This window comes from Rattus norvegicus, chromosome 15 (assembly GCF_021556685.1).
Source record: "Rattus norvegicus strain SHRSP/BbbUtx chromosome 15, alternate assembly SHRSP_T2T, whole genome shotgun sequence".
Classification (NCBI taxonomy): Eukaryota; Metazoa; Chordata; class Mammalia; order Rodentia; family Muridae; genus Rattus; species Rattus norvegicus.
The window spans coordinates 83,061,897-83,083,543 of NC_141548.1; the positions used below are offsets into that span (position 1 = coordinate 83,061,897).

Below are 21,647 nucleotides of genomic sequence, written 5' to 3' on the forward strand. Positions count from 1 at the left end.
ACAGATAAGCACACTTGCATATACACAGGTACACCTACATACTACACCCCACACATATATACCACACATGTACACATCACACACAGAGAGAAAAATAAGAAAAGGTAAATTATTAGAGATAATCTCTTTAATTTTAATAACAGGCAAAATAAATATTATTGCAAAATAGTGAGTGAAGATGAATGAATAAAAAGGAGTATCATTTTATGATCAAGACATAATCCCTTTATTATAATGTCTGAGCACAATAATGTCTGAAAGTACACAACCATAATATAGATAAATGTGAAATCCCAAAATGTAAATGAAAATAAAAATTAATAGAGATTAATTGGAACTGGGGGACAACAAAGATAGGTAGAAGATGGCTGGGCACTGTTTAGTAAAGACATGTGGGAACAGTCAGAATTGGCTGTATATTTCTACTGTGTATGATACAGAGGACTTGGTCAGCATCAGTGACAGCAGGAACTCGGAGATATGAAAGATCACTCCAGTCTCCACGGACAAACACCCCAAACACATAACATTGAAAGGATACATGAAACTGAACACTAAATTTCTTAAAATTAGTAAGACCTTGCTTACAGAGGAAATGAATGTATTAAAATACAGTGGATAATATTAATATAACTTCAATAATTTAGAATATAGATTTGAGCATGTAGTTGGCATTAAGCTAAAGAAATATAGCAGAAAGCAAGTGAGATAAAATTTACAATCAATTATCACAAACAAAATTTGAATGCCTTTTAAGAAAACCCAACTCTCACAAACTGGATTAATAATCATGTTTTGTGATATCTATGTCTCAGTGGCGTAGAGTGAGGGATGGAGGAAGGATGAGAGACAGAGACACACAGAGGGAGGAATTCTTATGTTCTTGAGTGTCTAATCACCTCCAATTTTCATCTTCCTGGGTATAATTTACATGAAGATTCATAGATGCCATTTTGTTTCCTGCAGAGGTGTAGAATCTGATCACTGTGATAGCTGTCAAAGCCTGCCACTCCAACTCTTACATATACAGAATATATAAACAGCAGTTGATAAAATATACAGGGCATATTAGTGATTGTATGTGGTCTTGTGCATGTATTACATAACATGACCTTCACTGTTACCAGTGAAGAAGGGGCTAGCTTCAGTAAAAAGAAAACATAAAGAGGAGAAGACTTAGTTCAGCACCATTTGCTGAGGAGAGGTAGGACTGGGGTTTCTACTTAGATATTTTTGATTTGGGAGAAGGGTGTCCTTGAGTTTGAAGGAAGCTTTCACCTCATGCCATGGAAACTCTAACTCTGGAGATAAGATTGCCAGATGCTCACAGTAACAAAAATCTTCAAATGAGTCAGTGGCCTCTAGATCTCTCAAATGTAAAGGATGCAATTCATGATGAGTATCAGGGAGGGGTATTTTGTTCCAGATGCTTATGAGAAAGAAAAAGGCAGAGTACCCATACAGCAGGTGCAGATCCCAAGGGATACCACTAAGATGCTAGTCTAGGTCCTTTAAGGGGACCAACAGCAGCAACTGGGATGAGGTAAGTAGGGCTTGAGATTGTCAGTTTTGATGTTGCCATGAGCTAAACTGCCCACTCAGCTTCCCTTAGTTTTATCCTGTACTCACAAAAAACTTCCAAGCAGAGGAACTGATCCAGGAGATGACGTAACAAGCAAGCAGAATTCTCTTCCAGTGTGGCTAACCTCTAGCAAGTACATTCCCTCCAAATGGTAGCTCTTGGCGTCCCTGCTCTGCTTGACCAGTTTCCTTCTCCTGTTTTCATCATCATTCTGGTTTCAGATCTTCTCAGTACCTAGAAGTGAGGAAAAATAAAAGAAGCATTGCAGGAACTTCTCAGTAAATATTTGTTCATTAGTTTTAAATCTGCAGCAATGTAGATTCTCTTAATTTTGATGATGGAAAATAACTTTATCCATGAGGTTTTTCATTTTCTAGGTTTTTCTTTTCATGTATTCTTCTCTTATACAATATATCCCAGCTGCAGGCTTTCTCCTCCCAGACCTCCCCCGCCACTTCCCCTCTCCCCATAATCTACTCTCCCCTCCATTTACTTTCATAAAGTAGCAGGCCTCCCAATGATGTCAATCGAACCCAACATACCAAGACACAATAAGACTAGGCCCAAACCTTCATAGCAAGGTTTGACAAGGAAAGCCACTAGGAGGCAAAGGGTCCCAAGAACAGGAAGAAATTCAGAGATACCTCCTGTTAGAAGTCCAACAAGAACACCAAGCTAAACAACAACAGCATATATGTGCAGACCCGTGCAGGCTCCATCATTTTTACTTGAGTCTCTGTAAGATCCCATGAGCCTTGCTTAGTTCATTCTGCAGGCAGTTTTCTCCTGGTGTCCTCCGTCCCTCTGGTTCATAATCCTTCCTCCTTCTCTTCTGCAGAGCTCCCAACCTCCCTCTAATGTTAAGCTCTGAGTCTCTGTATTTGCTCCCATCAGCTGAGAGGAAGCCTGCTGGCGGTTGCGCTGGGCATAGACCAGGATAGCAGAGGAGAGCAGAGTATCACTGGGAATCATTTCATTACCTTTTTGTCAGTTGTTTTTGGTTCTAGCCTAGGGCTCTGAGTCATGCAGCTTCTGGATCCTGGTCATCCAGGTGATGTTGAGCATGGGTTCCTTTTCTAGGTTTCAGCCTTAAGTTACACCAGATAGAACTTTACCTTGATCTCACTGGGTGCAGTTATCTTGCAGATGTGAGATAACGGAAGAGCAGAAGAAAGAAAGACCCTGGCTCTATTACCTGGTGTCTAACACAGTCACTTGCCTTTCACTGACTCAGAATGATTGCCCTCCTAGAACAGATTTTTCCCAAGTTGTCTTTGACAAATTTCCTAAGTGGATTAGAAAATTTACACTTTTAGAAAAGGTAAGAAATGCCCCAACAGATAGAAAACCCTGTCCTGTCTTCAAGATACACTGAGGCAATGGTGTCTCAGAGCCCTTATTTTAATGTGCACTCTCTAAAGCTCATGATAAGAGGCTCTCAGCCTCTCTGCTCCTTATGCACAATAGCTTAGAGGGCAGGGAAACATCACTTCCTGTTCATTAAAAATCATATTTGTTTATGCTTAATTTATGTGTACATGTTTATATGTACATGGGCTATGTTTATCACATCTCTACAGGTACCCATGGAACTGGAGGTAAGAGCAGTTGGGATTTGTCCTATGTGGTCACTAAAGACTAAACCGAGATCTTCTTGAGCCAGCATTAAGTACTCCGAAGCAGGGAGCTGCCTCAGCAAACCTGCCTCTCTCTTCTTTCTCTCTGACTTCAAAAGATAGAAAGATAGCTACATTGGACAAGGCTATTTTCACAAACGTTTTATATCCATGCTCTAAGGGGGATGAGAGAACATATGCATGCACAACCATGTTTAAAAACATTTGGGACCTCCAGCAACTATAAAGTTTCATCTACCTTAAAGAAAGGTTCTGTTCCCAGAATCATTTGTCAACGAACAGTGAAAACTTATCAGTTAGACTTCAAAGCAACATGTTTCCAGTTCTGAATTTTATTCACTAAACCTCAGTTCTCTGTGAGCTAACACAGATGGCATTTTTCTAAGAGACCTGGTTACACTATCAGGGTAGCTCGTCACTCCATAAAGAGTTCCTAGTGGATTGTGTGAATTCTGGGAGACTGGAAGAGGCTCCAAGTAGAGAGCAGAGCTCTACAATATTCTTGATATAGGTCAAAATGGGTCATAAGAAGGCAAGAGTTTGCCAGTGGACAAAATGGTTTAGCTGCCTCATATCCAGTCTTTCTGCCTTGAGAAACCAACACTCTAGGATACTAGTCTCAAAATATCATTTTCACATTGCACCTCAAGGTTAGATTCTGGAAAAAAAGTAGAGAGAAGCCAACAAGAGGGCTGGTGATGCAGTTATAACATGCTTTCACAGCTACTAGGGGAGCCTAGTAGCTTCAATGCCTAACAGCGCATTAAACTGGGAGTGCCAGCATTACAAAGGTGGATGCAGAAAATCAGAACCTTGTGGACATCATTAGCTACAAAATGAGTTTGAGGCCAACATAAAACCGCGTATACAAACAAGAAAATAAAATAAGCAAACCAAATAGTAGAACAAGGAACATCCGATTAGAACATTCATCCATGCTTATTAAATTATAAATGTATAGAATACAGATCCCTTCCTGTGTGTCTCTCCCTGTCTGTGTGTCTCTGTTATCTTGTTCTCTCACTCACTTTATCTTATCTGTCTCTCTCTGTCTCTCTGTCTCTCTCTCTCTTTGTGCGGGTGCGTGTATGTGCAGGTGTATACTTATGCATGCATGTGTGAGCAGGAACTATAGTCTGCCACCAATTCATGTTACATTTAAAAATCACAAAGCCTCTGGGTAACGACAGAAAGTAGATTTCATAACAGAAGTATAGGCCAGCACAGCAAACTTCGGTTCAGTTTTCAGAGACCCAATTTCAGCAGGAGGACATAGGGCCAATGACACATGTCACCTGTATACAGAATAAGTGTCTTACAAAACAAAAACCCTGGACTAAACAAACCTGAATTTTACAAATGGGCTAGTTTACAGGGAATCTGTACTGTGACCTCATGGGGAAGTGCTTTCTTGATTCAACTGGACAGTTAGCTGATCTGTGACCCTAAAAGGAGTCATTGGCCCTGTTCCCTGTGGCTGTTTTATAACATCAACATTGTTTATACATGCATATTCATAAATATATACAAATGTATAATCTATATAGAAAACTATATGTGCATATTTAACTTCTTCAGAAATATTATTCCCTAAGCTTAGTTGTGTGTGTATTATGATTTTTTATGCCTTAATTCTCTGGGGATATGGTATTCTACTATAAAGATGACTAATTTAGACAATTAACAAAATTTCTATTGTTAAACATGGAAGATATGTTTAAAAGCTAGTATTATCAGAAAACTTAAATAAAAGAATTTATGCCTACAGTTTTGCATGTAAACATAATATTTTGCTGAAGAAAATTCAAAAATTGCTATTTATAGGCAAATGTTAGTGGTTATTTTTGAAACTTTTGATAAATCTTGATGAACTGTTTGAAGAAAGATTGTTTCAGTTTATACTCTCATTAAGAACAACTGTAAGAGGGGCTGGGGATTTAGCTCAGTGGTAGAGCGCTTACCTAGGAAGCGCAAGGCCCTGGGTTCGGTCCCCAGCTCCGGAAAAAAAAAAAAAGAACAACTGTAAGATACATCCAATATTAATACATTAAAATGCCGTTTGTGATTATGGTCACGGAGTAAGTGGAGGGGACCCATAAAGAAACACAAATATCTATTTCCTTTCTTTACCAAGTGTTGTAACATGATTCCTTTGAAGAATAGGCTGATAATTTTCATGTATCTCTACATCGTATTTAATATAAGTGATGATCCAGAGTATATCAACCTCCATTTAAATAGAATAATCAGCATTTTACATGATGTGTGTTCTGCATTGAGAAAGCATGGAGTGAGAAAATGCCTTTGGACACTGCTCCAATTCTCCTGGACTTAGCACTTAAGACCTCTCAAGTGCAAAGCCAGATCCCATGCACAAGAAAACCAAAATAAAGTTCTTGCTTTCTAGGACTCTACAGTATAGTTATTATAGTTCATAAAATAGTCCCTGAGGTAAGGAGATGTCTCTATGGGCAAAGTATCCGATATACAAGCAGGAGCTGAGCACCTACTTGTATTTGGACCTCTAGCTCCCACACAAACCTGGAGGAGATGGTACCCCCTTTATGCTCAGCGCTGAAACAGCTATATCCCAGTTAAATGACAAACCCTGTCTCAAAGGCAAGGTGAGCAAGGACGGAGGAAGACAAGTGACAGTGACCTCTGGCCTTTACATGTGAGCTCATAATGTAACCTTCCAACAGTAGACATTCAAGTGTACTGTTCTGTACCATGATCTGAAAAAATACATGTTTATTTGTGCATGAATGAACACACACACACACACACACACACACACACACACACCCATACACAGGGAAAGAGGAAGAGAGAGAGACAGAGAGAGAACAATATCTCATTTACATCTTTGTTTATATAAAATTTTATCATTTAGTTCACTTATTTACATATTCATCAGCTTATTCAACTATTTATAAATATTTTTCCACTTTCATTTCTTCATTGAACTTTTCTTTCTTTTCCATCCCCCTACCCCTCAAATCCTAATTTGACTTTAATTGGGATTTTTCAGGGGGTTAAACACTTAATAGTTTTTTCCAGTCTTTCATCTTTAGAACCAGTAGAGAGCTAACCACAGGAGTCCGGCAAATGTCTACCAAATTTACTACATTATTACTTAAGTCTCTGAGATATAGTCACGCTTTCCCGCAGAATTAAGATTTCTTAGTCATAGTCTGAGTTAGAAAACATGAACTTTCTCAACAGACTTCTGCTCTTGAAAATTGAGTCTTTAAAGAATGAGGATCAAGCTGATGTCCAGACAGGCTTTGGCATTCATTAATACAGAGAAATAGATAGGAGGGGGTAGGGGAGATATTGAGTAATAGATCGTATGTTACAGTTACATGGGAGAAAGAGGTTTGGGTGTGGTCTCGCACGTTGGGGTGACTGTGCATCACATGCTGCATCTGTTTATAAACTAGGGGGACTTTGTTTTTCCCCAAAAAGAAAAGGCAAACATTTGATACCACTTATCGTGCTTTAAATATTATGCAATGTATACATGCACAGCAGCAGCACATGATACTCATGAATATGTACAATTTTATACATCAGGTTATAATTAATTTCATTTACATGAAGAAATAAGGACGTATGAGGAAGATGCTTGGGTGGTCCCCAGTGGAAATAATCCTGCAGTGCATAACTCAACAGATCCCTTCACGTTAGAGGACTGTGTGAGAGAGGGTTACAAACATTACCAGGTAGATGCTAATTTTCATGACTCTCAAAACCATATTCATTAAAGCAACAGCCAAGGGAATATTAATTTCCATTTAAAGAATATCGTCAGCATTTGATATTAGCAAAAGTTTTGTTCTTTTTACTCCTCAGTGCTCCAGTTTTAGTTTTAATTAAAAGTGGGTTTTTTTAAAATACATATTCTTAATTTACTTGGAAAATATTTACATCTAAATGGCAAAAAATAAAAAATGGTGTTTATGCCCTTGTCTGGATTTGCAGAGAGAAAGAAATGAACAAGGAACTTCTATTGGTCTTATTTCAGAATACAATGCTTTTAGATTAATAGAGTTGAGTGTTGGCCCGAGAAATGATAGAGGGTGAGTGTCAAGGGATAAATACTAGTATGGATTCTCTGCTGTTTTTACCTTGAAGGTAGAAGCTACAAATGGGGAGTAAACACGCGGGCAGCATCTAAGATTACAGCTTTGAAGAATTCAGAGCAGAGTGGAGAAATTGGCTAAACCACCCTATAATTTTTTTTTAATGATTTTGCACGGCACGGGGTGGGGGTGAAGAAAGGCATTTTCTTGAAAGTTCTTTGTTCCAAAGGGAGGAAGGAGGCAGGCGGAAGAGATGCCTATTGTGTATGGTTGTTATTTTGTAGAGCTCACACACACTTGCACACACATACATGTGTGGGTGTGGTGTGGCCAAGGAAAGAAAAGAGAAAAGATCATCTTGGGATTAAACTATAAAACAGACAATGGATTAGAGGAGAAAATGACTGGCAATCAAACCCCTGAGTGAATCCACGGTGCCTTTAATTCTCCTCTAATCAAAGAGCAGCACATGGTGGTGAGCGATGGCCAGAGCCCTGGAGATTATGCAGAGGGTGACTTCATTCAGAGAAATCTTGGCATGCTTCCTAACCTCTTAGCCTCAGGGAGAATTTCTTAAATTTTATTTGTGTTCTTTACCTGAGAGAATTGATGTCTTCAAGAGAGCACAAGACAGAGGCTAAACAGACATGCAATAAAATTATCCTGGTTGGATGGGTCAGGAGCTGCCTGATATCTCAGGCAACGCCTACATCAATCACAGGGCAGTGGGGGCTGCACTGTCAAGGAGACCTGAAGGTGGCAGGGCCTGCAGTGGTGGGTCTTAAATAAAGGTGCAGAAGGCAGAGCCTTCAAAATTCGATCTCCAGCTGTGAATAATGACCTCTGCTCATCATTTTGTAGATTTTGAAATTTTAACAAAAACTTTTTTTAAAAAAAGTAAATAGCAAGTAATAATAATAATAATAATAATAATAATACGACTAATGAAGATACAGTGTCATTTCCCCATGAAGACGGAGCTACCTTTTGCTTGAACTGATGCTCTTCTTATATTTAAGGAGTTTTAAATCGAAAATAAGTAGAGAGATACAGGAGAGTACTGAAGAAATGGAGCACTACCCAGAGACCAGTCAGCAAGTGTATTTTTCTGTCTTTTTGAAAGGGCACATTCAGTGAAAGCCACAAGGCTGCGCTTTTAGATAAATGGATAAGAAAATATCAAATTTTGCGTTACCATTTTCATTATTGCTCATTAGAGAGACCCAAGTTTATAAAATGTATTCTAGCCATTTTTAAGGAAACCAGGGCATCTTGTGGCCATCAGAATTTATAGAGCCCTGCCCAATAGCTTCAACTGGATTAGATTTTTCGCTCTGCAAACAGTCTTATCTCTTAAGAGCTAGGACCAGAAATTAAATTATAAATTGATATTATCAATAGTAGAAATGTTATCTTGAGCCCTGGAGGCCAGAGGCTGATTGAATCTCATTCATCACAGATGGCTTTGTGGGTGATGGCTGTGTTTGGGTGTGAGGCTGTGTTTAAGTGTTGAAACTAGTAGACTGCTTAGCTGAGCTGGTTAGCACACAGGGCTGATGGGCACTGCAGCACAATCTCCTGAGTTCTGTAGTCCAGTCTGCCCTTCTTTGTTTAACAACAGCCATTCAGAGCCTATGTGGATGTGTCATATCCCACCAATGATCCCAGTAAGAGAGACAATTGTAGGTGTGGAAAAATTAATTTTTATGCATCTATAATGACACAAACTTTAATAAAATGGAATGACGACCCTTGCAGTATGGATGTGAGTTTCTTTTGAGAGTTTGCAGAGAAATTGCTACGCTCCCTCTCTCCTTTGCAGGAATTTCTGTGCTTTGTCCATTTTGACCTGTAAATGCTGACACTCATGAACTCAGCCTAGGTTGTGTATTAAACACCAGCCATATACTGGAAATTCATCTCTGTTAACAAGAAGACCACAATGAAATCTGAATGACAAGTGAATGACAATTCTGATGCTCTTCTTAGATTTAGGAGGGGGCTTTAAATATAAACCATGGAGAATGATGCAGGAACAGAGGGCTATCCAGAGACAAGTCAGCAAAATAGGATGATGCCAAAGAAATTATGAAGAAATGGAAAGGCACAAGTGAGAATTGCGTGGTGCTGCAGAGTTGAGACAATTATGGTACAAAGGGCCAGAGCACAGGAAGCAGTAGTTGAGAGGAGGCAGTTAAGCAAAGTAAGCAGTGCAGGAAGGAAGAAGAATGACGGCAAGATCTCCACAGCGAGGCTGTAATCCAAATGCCAATTCTTTTTCCGCTATGACTATTCTTGCTACTATGGAAATATAAATATATGAAAATTACTCTTCTTTCTTGGAAGGCTAGATACACAGACACTTCTAATTTCTCTTACTTATTTCTATGTACTTACTATAAACCTCTGTCACTGGCGGTGGCCTTGTGCAATAATGTCCAAACGTTTTCTTTAATGAAGATATTTTATTGCCTTGGAAACTTGTTGTTAAATCTGAGATTCTCATCTTCTTTCGCAGCTGTGACTAGCCTCTGTATTCGTTGGGCACTGAGAAACAATAAACAGATGAGAGTCCTAAATAGAGTCAACTCATGATTGTAAGTAATTATATTTAAGTCTCTTCCTCTATCTCTCTCCATATATGAGTATATGCCCACACACACATTGATAGATGGATGAATACATAAATATGGTAGAGTAGTATAGTAGTAGGCTTTCATTGTATATAGAATCAGTATAATTTATTTTATTAAGAAGTCATTTATCCTAGCTTTAAAATAGCTTGTGGCCAACAATATTGTGATGACTGCTTTGAAAGTGTTATTTAGGGAAAATTAAAAAGAAACATAAGAATATTAAAGTTTTGCACAGACAACTTATGAATGGAAGGCTTGGTACATTCCCATTGTTACCACATGATTTTTTTTTATCCCTCTACATTCATCAGTGGAAAGTCATTGGAATCAATCCATGGTCATAAAGTTTATCAAAAATTTTTCCTACTGTATTATTAGAAAGCTAAATCTCATTTCTGTATAGCACATATTCATTAGGTATAATGCAACTCAATTAACATAAGCATGGCTTCAAATGTAGAAAACTGTTTTGCATATCATTTGCTTATATAGCTTGATTGTGTATGTGTAGGCTGATGAATATTTGGCACTAATTATGCAAAAGGAATGGGACATATTACAGAAAAATGTGGTAAAAAGCCATTATTCTTCATAATCATGAGTTGAAAAGAAGATAAGAGATAACTTTAAATTTTTTTTAAAGAAACTAAGTGAGTTTCTTTTTAGAGAATGAATAAAAGTTATTACTAGGATGGTGTGAATATGAAAATATTTTTTGCTAAATTTGTGTTTCAATTAAAAATACAAGGAATACATTTCTTAGAATAAGCTGTGGGTACAGCTTTGCAGTGTCAAAATGACCAGTTAAAATGAGAAATGCTGTTGGCAGTACCAATTTGGTTAGTCACAGTGGAGAGCAAAGAGATAGACATAGTGACCGTGTCAGTTTGCAGTGGGAAATGACCAAGGAGTTAGAGAGGTAGCAACAACAAAAGCCTGAGAAGAAAGCTCACCACCATATAGGAACACTGAAGCTACGAAAAGAGAGAGCAAGTCAACACCTATCCATATATATGCACTTCAAATCCGTGCACTGCCTCTATTGTGGAAAACTGTACTAGCCATAGTAGATAGAAAGTCTGAGTAAGGCTTACAGTGACAGATGACAGGAGATAGAAAGTATGAAAATGAAGTGGCGTAGCATGAGACCTGTCCTCATGTTAATCTTTCTCTACTTAGCTCGAGGAGAGGAAAGTGATCACAAAAACTATAGTGCAACAGAAATTTTTTTTTTGGTGGGGGGAGAGGCAATACACCTGTTTTCTCACCCCAGCTAGGGAGCACAGGATAGATCAGAGTGTAGACATCACCTAAATCCAACTGAACCCCTCAGTTTTATTGGAATTACTTACAGGACTGTGAGTGAGGGGTGACTTAGAGGAGCAGAAATGACTCCAATACAGTTTATCACTGAAGCCCAACCCATCATGGGTGACAGCTCAAAAAGGTGCAAACCTAGAGCACACTGCCCTGCCTTCAGTCAGTTCAACAGATTGGAGAGCCTCCTTTCTAGGTGGCTCAGTTTGTCTCTACTTATTCAAGACAGCTCAGACGGTCTCTGCTTCTTCTAGGCAGCTGGTCTGATTTTAAGAGTCTTCTTTGAGCTTCCAGGGATTAAGCCACTACCCAAAGACTATAAGTGGACTGACCCTGGACTCCAACTGCATACGTAAGCAATGAATAGCCTAGTAAGAGCACCAATGGAAGGGGAAGCCCTTGGTCCTGCCAAGACTGAACCCCCAGTGAACACCCATAGAGAAGGGGAAGGGGAGGGATTAGGGGGATGTTGGTCAGGGAAACCTGGAAGGGGAATAACAATCGAAATGTAAATAAGAAATACTCAAGTTAATAAAGATTTAAAAAAAAAGAGTCTTCTTTGAAGCTTGGCTCTTTGGGAGGGAGGGGCTTAGTGAATCTGATCAGGTTCGGAAACTTCCTGAAGCTATTTTGAGTAGTTTAGTTTCTGTTTTAAGGATCTTCTCTGCAGTATGAAATGCTTCAATGAGGGGAAGGTAAACAACAGAAACAATAAAACATTAACAGAAAATGTTGCTAGACTGACAGACACCCTTCCTTCCTTCCTTCCTTCCTTCCTTCCTTCCTTCCTTCCTTCCTTTCATCTGTTTGTTCTTTCATTCTTCCCTCCCTGTCATTGTTTCTTACCATGCTTTCTCTGTAGTTGGAACATACAAAAATGCCCTTTGTTTTGAACTAATTTAGAAATGTAAAAGCATTTAAAGTCCGTATACTGCTCATGATTGGTCCCTCTGATACATTTGTTCCCTATTATGTTTTTCAAGGTTCTGGGTCTCACAAACAAACAAAACCGTCACATTTGCAGAATCTATCTATATGTATTTCATAAAGAGAGCTGTTTGTTACCTAGTTAGTTTAGGAATCTGAATAGACTGAATTTTTTTCTCCTTGTCAAGAAGATTAAGATGGTTTATACTGGACCCTTCCCAATGATTTTTACTGAAATGTGAATGGGTTTTGTTCATTTAATTTTCTTGTGAATGGATTATGTGCATGCAGAGGTGTTGTTGTTAAAATATAATAATAAAAAGTATTGGTGTCTTTTACCTGCTAAGTCTACACCTTGGTGCCCCAAGATATCTGCTAGGTATCTTGGCGGAAACACATCCCAGCCGCACACTTTCCTACACTCAAACCCTCACATAAAAGAACACACAACACAATAATCTTAGATCCAATTGGTAAGATATAATTGCCCACTTAAACATACAATGCCCGGTACTATCCATCCCTTGAGAACATTAATAACAACCTGTAAATACACAGAGCAGAATCTTAACATCACCTGCCATCTTGTCCTGCCACGGCTTCTCAGCCCCTCTCCCCCGCCCTGTCTCTTCCTCTCTCCCCTAGTCTCCTCCTCTTCCTTCAAACTTCTCTCCCGCCCATCCTTCCTTCTCCTCTAATGACAGGCCTCCTTCTATCCTGTACTTGCCTCACCTGTGACATCATCCTACACAGAGGTATACACATATTTCCATGTTTACTTTCTGAGGTCACTTCTCCCATTGAATCTGAACTTTGACATCTCTGGCTTGTCTAGATAGGTAGCTTGTTCCAGGAGAAGCCTGTCTCTATCAGTTGAGTACTCTGATTACAAGTAGAACACCGTGTCTAACTAAATTTTATGTGAGTTCTAGGGATCCACGCTCTGGTTCTCAATCAGTAAAGCAAGCATTTTATCCACTGAGGTATCGCCCCAGCTTGAGAGTCTTATTACTAGTGTTGTTTACTTTAATTATCTGGCTATGGTAGCAACTGCTCTGGTTCTCAATTGTAAAGTTCTAATTTTCTCCAAGTAATTAGTGAGACCTGTGGGAAAATACTGCATAGCTCTATGAATTAGCCCATTCATCATCACACTTCTGCCATCTAACTTGAGCATCCAAAGATGATTTTTTTCCAGAAATAATGATTGTAAACTCTAGTGTTTAATGATAGAGCTTTTTTAAAAAAAATATTTTTCTCTATTCTATTTTATGACTTGGCATTCTAATGTAAGGAAGAGATATCTGTTATCTGCTATTCCTTCATTCTCAGGGATTTTCTTTTATACCCAATTCCCACTCGCCCACCTATATTTATTTTCCTGTCACCTTTTTGTTCACTGAAGTTCCCATGGTTAGTGATGATCATGAGTTTATTGGTCTTTCAGGTGAGAGTAGGGCTTTATTTCTCTGCTTAATTTAGAGAAAATAAGAATTATATGTTCTTCATAACTTCTTTTGCCTTGGTTTGTGTCCTCTATGATTGACTTGTCCCAATGCTGTAGACATATGTTATTTAAATTGATAGTCCATTAATACCTTTAATTTACTCTCCTGGCCCTGGTTTTCAGGGATGCATTTGGACTGTCATTGTCCTTGCATTATCCTGAAGCTAACACAACTTCTGACTTTTAGGACAGGAACTCTATATAAGTCAAGGTCAAAGGAGTATTGCTCTATATTGAGCATTGTGTCTGCCAATTTCAGTACTTTTCTCTTTCAGTAATGGTTTCCCTTGTAATGAGATCTCTTTACATTGTGAGGACTTAGTGAAGTTAACTTTTCTTCCCCAGACATGATTGGGCATCATCATTCAACCAAGCCTGTCTACTCTCCTTCTTTGGACTCTGAACCATGACAGGATGAGACAAAGAAAGAGAAACAAAGTAGAACCAATCACTGATTTGTGGCAATGGGACATTTGTGGTTTTCTTCATTTTCTGTTATATTTACAGCCCAGTTCATTAATATCCCTTTAATTCATGTGAATACATATAGTTTATATAGTTTAGCCAGAGTCATTTTCACAGTTTGCAGAAAGAAAGCCCAATTCACAAATATACTTCAATACGGAAAGTCTGGGAAATATTGTTTCTTTCTTTTAAAGACTTCAGTAGAGAAACACCAAATCTTTTGTTGATAAGAATTGAATCATAAGAGGTAGATGATAATGTGTCCTAACAGGTGTTAGTGGGCTTTTAGGGACAAGAACACTTCAGACATTAAATATGACATATTTCATAATTATGTAGTGAAGGTCAACAGACCTTCCATCCAAAGAACTATATCTTTCTCTCTGGCCTGAATTTGCACCTAGATTTGTTTTCTGGTCTCATTACTCAGTTCCCATGTCTCTTCGTGTGCCTTATCAAATTGGCTGAACTCTCTCATCTTTAGAAGCTGGATAAAAACCTGCTTCAGCTGTTGGTCTCTGTCCAGCTGGCAAATCCATACTGTGTCTGAGGCTCTCCTATTGCTTCAGTTGTGCCCTAGCTTCTCTACTGGGAGTGAAACAGAATGTTCAAGTTGCCAGGTTCACATATTCTCACATTATTAGAGTTGGAAGAAAAGGGAAAAAAATGATGAGGAGGAACATGGTGATGGTGGTGGTGGTGGTAGTGATGATGATGAGGATGGGGATGATGATGAGTATGAGGAGGGGAAGGAAGAGGAGGAGGAGTATATTTTTTTTGAGACAGGTCTTGGTATGAAGCCCCAGCCAGTTGGTACTATTATAGCTCTGACTGGTCACAGATTCAAAGTAATTCTTCTGTCTCAGGTTCCTGAGTTCTGGGATTAAAGCAATCAGGATAATATTGAAAATGCTGTAGAGAATGCAGAAAGCTGTGATCACATGCTTTATTCTCCTATAAAGGCTTCTTGAGGCTGCAAAAGCTCTCACATTATTCTGTGGTGTTGGGGCTAGAATTTACTTGCCTCTTTCACAAGTTTACAGGACTCTGTAAATATTCAGCCTTCCCTTATCTGAATTTTTAATTTCTACTATTATAGTCACCATGGTTACTTATGATCCAATAATATGAAGTGGAAAATTCCAGAAACAAATGGTCAGTTTCAAATTGTATGCTTTTCTGTTCTTTCTTGCCACCCACATTGTAGGATTTGAGGATTGAGCTCCAGTCATCAGGTAGCAAGCATAATTATCCAACTGATCCATTTTGCTAGCCCCTTGGGCTATTAGGAATAGCACAATCAACTCTTTTACTATCCCAGCACTTCTCCCCAGACATAAATATCATATGTTTGCATAATGCATAGATGCTGTATTTGCTATCTGATGGATAGTCCCTGAGCTGCCATCTGAGATCCACCATTCTGATTGGACTTGCGGTCTGGTCACCCTTATTTCACTTACTAATGGCTTCAAAGTCTGTATAGTGATGCTGGCAGTTCAGACATGTCAAAGCTAAGTTGTGCCATGCTCCCTCAAAGTGAAAAGATGAAAGATGCCACCTTAGCAAGGAAAGAAAAACAGTCACTTGTGGAAGTTGATAAGCTCTATGAAGATCGTTTCAGTACAATTTGGAAGAAAAAAAGATACTCAATCTTTTATCATGCTTCAAAGAAAAGAAGTTAATAAGGTGCAATGTATTGTAAAGTCTTGATAAAGATGAAAAATGCCATGAAATTATAGGATTTGGTGTTACCCAGGGTTCCAAGCAGTCACTGGAGCCTGGGATGTATCTATCCTGGAAGAGTGGACCGCTGGTCTTCATGGTGCACAAGGAGAAGTACTACCCTATGATAATGATGGCAAGTCAAAATTTTAATATTTAAAGCATTTATGAGATTAAAGAGTAAAAGACAAATTTCGCAAAGGCTTTAATTCTAAGGCAGTATTTGAATCATTGTAGTTTTTATCAACTGGAGTTCTACAAGCAATGAGATAAAAGTGAATGAGATAATTTCATAAATTAATATTGAAAGAAAGAGCTGTACTCTCACCAGTTTCCAGCTGTGTTTCAAAGGCCAATGAAACAAACCATGCCAGCATGGGGTCATGGCAGAGAAATGATGATTTTAGTATTTATGCATTAGATATCATACTGTTTTATTCTGGAGACCTCTGTGAGTTAGCAAAGTATTCTATTTTGTCTAGCTCCTCTATTAAGGAGAATATATTCGCTCCCTCTAAGAAGACTGTCTTAGGGTTTTACTGCTGTGAATAGACACAATGACCAATACAACTCTTATAAAGGACAACATTTAATTCAGGCTGGCTTACAGGTTTAGAGATTCAGTCCATTATTATCTAGGTGGGAACATGGCAGCATCCATGATGTGGGAAGAGCTGAGAATTCTGTATCTAGTTCCAAAGGCAAACAGAAGACTAACTTCTAGGAAGAGGCTCTTAAAGCCCACACCCACATTGACACACTTCTTCCAGCAAGACCATACCTCCTAATAGTGATATCCTCTGGGACAAGAATATTTAAATCACCACAAATACCATTTGTATCTGGCCTCCCAATCATTCCTGGAGCAGATATGGTCGATACTACTTAGAAACTGGGCAAATGATGATGAGTATATATTGCTCTATGAGTATATTAATTGTCACTTTGCTCTCTTTGGGAGCCAGCATTATAGGTTTCCCCTTCTTCCTGGGATTTCCCATAGGGTCCTTCCACATTTAGAGAACTATATATTTCAGATCACTCAGGTGAGAGTGGTGCTTTATTTCTCTGCTTAATTTAGAGAAAATAAGCCCATGATTTTAATAATAGACTTTAGTATAACTAAAATTAATTGAACAACATGGCAATGAGCAAATGAGTTAAATCCTAGCAGATGGCCCCTCCGTAGTTAGTATATTGAATCACTTGGTGTTTAGATATTCTCTTGGGCTTCCTTTCAGATTCTTCATACATATGTTCTGTTATCCCTCACAACTTGGGGGCAATGCAGGTACTGTTGTTTGGATATAAGAATCAGTAATCACAAAATAACTTGGAATAGTGTGGAAAGTCTCTCTGAAAATCTACTTTATGAAAACCATAAGAAAGCTGTAATAGTGGTCAAAATCGACTTTTTCAGAGCTCTAGACATTAGGCAAAAGCCAAGAATGTAAGAAACCCATTCAAGAAAAACACCATCTGCCAGTAAGTCTAGTGAGTGTTTGGGTATCTTAATTCACCTCCCTCTCAGTGCCCTCTCTCTAGGTCTGTGGGAATCTGGAAAACTCACAGTGGTTTTCCACTGTGCAAAGCTGCAGATTAGAAAGCTCTGGCAATGTTGTTTGGGTTTGGAGCTCTTCCCGGGCTGCACTTCCACATAGTCTTTATTTGACTCAAGTCCAAATTCACTTAGTGTTGAACAGCTTTGTCTCAAACACAATTGCTGAAAGCAATCAATGGTCACTGTTTTTCGTTCTAGATACCTGTGACCAATACAATATTGGGAGCGAGCAAAGGGTAGATTAAAAAAAAGAAACTTAGAAAACTGAAAGATGAGTGCAAGATGTCCATAGGAGACTTAAATGCTCTGGTTTCCTGAGAAACCAGAAAGCCAGTCACACACCAAATTTGAGAGTAAGTATCTTTCACCTTTGGCTAACCTTGAGATTCTCAGCGGGAGCAGGAATGAAGGTTACAGTGGTATTGGGAGCTATCCAAGCTTTAACTGTGTGCCCCAAGGCTCACACAGAGACCACCCAACAAAGCTGAAGAAACTAAATAAAGGCATTTAAAAAAATCTGTCCAAATTATTAGCTAACAACTGAGATGATGAGTCTTCAGTGGCCAAATATGAATAGACATTTTATAGATTTAGTTGAGCAAGTCACTAAACAAAATACAATAGCAATAATAATAGCAATAAATAAGGAATACCAAACCATAAAGAGAAAAGAACTGACTTTGAGATTTGTCACATTTAAATGATTAAAGTCTTTATTTTTCAATAGAAAATCATGAGACATGTAAAAAACAAACAGGGGTGGGGGATATGGCCCAGAAAGTAGTTAATATGTACAGTGTTAGAGATGCTTGGTGTGCAAAGCAAATATTTTATACGGGCTACTATAATTGTATTCAAAGAAAATGACATCTAAAGAATTAGAGAAAATGACAATAATGATCTATTAAATAAAAGATAACAATAAAGGATATGGACTGAAAATAAAATCTCATAGGCTTTTTTTTTTGAGTGGAAATGTATTGAATTTTCTTTTTTCTTTCTTTCTATTTTTTAGTACATGCCAACTGGTAGCAGAGATGAACAGGTGGGCACAGTGTATTGTTAAGGCATCGTAACTACTCTCTGAGATATTGCGGCAGCGCATACCTGCACATATGTGTGTATTCTAAGGGAGCCTCGAATGATGAGCACAAAGACTGAGATCTGATGCCAGGGTGAAGTCTATGACTTACAATGAAGGTACAACATTAACACTAAATGCACACAATGAGCAGATTGTATGTGGGACAGAGAATGGGAGCTAATGGTAAATGCTGAGACTTTCTACTCAAATTTTCTGTAAATGTAAACCATGTCTATTAAAAAGTACTAGGCAGAAGAATCAACACCTAAGGACTCGACAAAAACTACCAGAGCAAAATACATATAACAAGAGTCCCAGAGATGGAAAGCGAAGAACAGAAGGGAAAAAACTTAAGCAATGGGGCAGTGAGTGGATTGTGACCTGGAGGGAACAAAGTAACTGACCAGAAGACGTTTGACTTGTAGCTCTATTCTCACTCTTTGTCTGTCTTCTCTTTTGCTCATTCTTTCCACAGGATAACCTCTTTCCACAGGATTTACAGAGCTGGTAAATTTGAGCAGATTCATCTGAAGTTTAGATGAATTTAGAGATTAACATTTCTAGCTATGCTACGAGGGCTTCCGTTTCTGCATGTTCTGTAAGTAACTTGCATATGAGTCTGTTTTTGGTGTTCCCATATAATTTTGTGATGTTTCATTGAAGTGATTTCTTTAGTATTTTATCATACTGGACTTTGAACTCCGTGAAAGTATTCATGGTTATATTCCTGCGAGTACATGTTGAACAATTGTCCATAAAATGGCACTAAAATCTTAGAAATGTGGTTTTCCCTTAATAATCCCATTTTATTCTCATCCATATTGTCACTGCATAAGAGATGGGAGGATGACTCAGTGGAAAAGTGCTTGCTCTGAAAGCATGGAGTCATGGATGCGAGTCCTCAGCACTCAATAAGAAGCTGACCGTGACAGCTTATTTCTGTGATCCCAGCACCATGAGGCCTATGACACAAATGGTCCCTGACTGCGCACCCGACAGCCAGACTGGTTCAAACCATGAGCCTCCAGTTTGATGAGAGACCCAGAGCAACAGAAGAGCCTGGATATCCTGTTCTGTTTCCCACATGCATAAGTATAAATGTATATACTTGCACACTCAGATGCATGCAGCAAAAACATACACAACACACACACACACACACACACACACACACACACACACACACACACACACACACACCACTTAAAACATTTACCAGTGCTAACAGCTTCCTGCAATCCCTAATGAGGTATCCCTGGTTGAGAAGAGTCTGTGTCCTTTTCATTTCCTCTAGAGAATATGTAGTAGACCTTCCATTAAATGGATGCACATTAGTGACCCTTGGATAACAGGAAGTGGTTGCACAGTCTTAATTATTACGGTTACATTTGCATGATTTACTTTCACGGGGCTCCTGTGCCTAAGAGGGCAGATTCATGGTACATCGATCATTCTTCCGTGAACACGTTCTTGGAGAGCACATTTTTAAACTTGTTTGTTCATTTATTTTCTGTACCAGTATAACAATGAGCAGAGCGACCTAATCATGCCTCAGTTTCCCCATGTGTAGAAGGGAAATAGAACTCACAGGATTTCTGGGGAGAGGGCTTCACTCATTGAATACCTTGATGTGTTTGGCACACAGTGGGTCTTTGGATCTTTAGCAGTTGTACTGTAAGTAAATCAACAGTTAAAGGGCCATATCCATGTAGTGCTCTGAATAAGTACTGAGTCTGGAACTTTCTGTGGATACATGTTAAATAGCCCGGAGAGTGGCATCTCCCACACTGAGACAGTAGTGCTCTCCATGCTTTATCTGTTAGATCCTCCCAGCGACCCAGCAACTCGTAGGAATGAGGCCAGACAGGAATTATTTATTACTGTACTCATTTTGTAGATGTAGAAACCGACCTAGGTTAACTGACCCCATAGCTCTTCGGGAACTAAGTAATTGGTTTATTTGAACTACAGCCTAAAGAAAAATGAGAGTTGATAAAATCACCTGCCCTGTGTTTATTTGGCGAAACTTCTTAGGCTGACTTTGGAAAGCTTCTTGAGTTTGCTGTGTCTGCTTCTAGTCATTAATAGTCCCCTGGACATAATCTTTTTTTCCTTCCCTGTCCAATTAAATAAATTCATATAAATAATAAAACTCACCCCCTCCAGTTCCCAGCTTCAGAAATCACTGGCTCACAGCTATCTCACTCGCTCATGATAACCTTTCAGTGTGCCATTTCATGTCTCTGTGCTGCCTGAGTTTCCTTGTCTGGGATACAAGTGTAGCAGTAATGCTGATTTCTATTTGGGTACCTGAATATTAACAGAGTTAATACAAGGCACGTAGAAGAGTACTTGACATAAAGTGAACAATTGTGAACTTGAGGCCAGTGCCTCAGGGCCTCATGGTTCCCATCTAGACCACCTTTCTACCTGGTCTCCTTTTGGACTGCTCTCTCTATGTCAGCGCACGTTACACACTGCCTACAGCTTCAGGCAAAGAGCAGAGAGAAAGTGAGAGGAGCAGTGGGGCTGACCTCCAACTGGGAGGTGGGCAACTCACCATCGAATGATCTGAATTTAAAACACAGTGTTCTTCCTTTATCTTTTCCATTCACACTTTTAATGGGTTGTATAAGGATATTTTTATTGTACTTCTTGTGTTTTCCAATAAAATTATATATGAGTATATGTGTGCAAAGTCAAAACTATTCCAAGCTCAAGTTGAATTTATCCTTAGGGGTAAAAAGTTCTGAGCACTGAAAACTCCCAGCTATGAGGACGACAGCATAGCTCTGACTTCACGAGGCTAAGAGGTGAAGACCAAAGGGAAACAGACGCACCCAGTCACCATCTTGCCCCGCTTTGCCTCACGAAAGTGAGCTCACTCACACTGTGCGCCACACTCCACTTGAGGTCTCTTACAGAATTCTTAGACTTTCAACTGGCAACTGGTGAAAACTGACACAGTAGTGTTTCATTTTTTTTTCTTCAAGATAAATGCTTCTCTGCGTAGGAACATACTATGCCGACTAATCAGTTAACTTTTTTTTTTCTATTTTGAAGGAATTGTTGACAAGAAATAAAATTTTCTGAGTCACCACAAAGTTATTCTTGTTGTATT

At 38.9% G+C, this 21,647-nt stretch overlaps 1 long non-coding RNA gene across 1 annotated transcript in view; it reads right to left on the minus strand.

The window, feature by feature from the left end:
* Positions 1 to 21,647, minus strand: part of Gapdhl3 (glyceraldehyde-3-phosphate dehydrogenase like 3) — a 158,548-nt gene that overhangs the window by 89,497 nt on the left and 47,404 nt on the right. The window contains exons 3-4 of the long non-coding RNA XR_015638432.1: positions 9,702 to 9,851; positions 1,630 to 1,816 (exon numbers count right to left, since the gene is read on the minus strand). This is a non-coding gene — a long non-coding RNA (glyceraldehyde-3-phosphate dehydrogenase like 3). The remainder of the gene's footprint in view (positions 1 to 1,629; positions 1,817 to 9,701; positions 9,852 to 21,647) is intronic.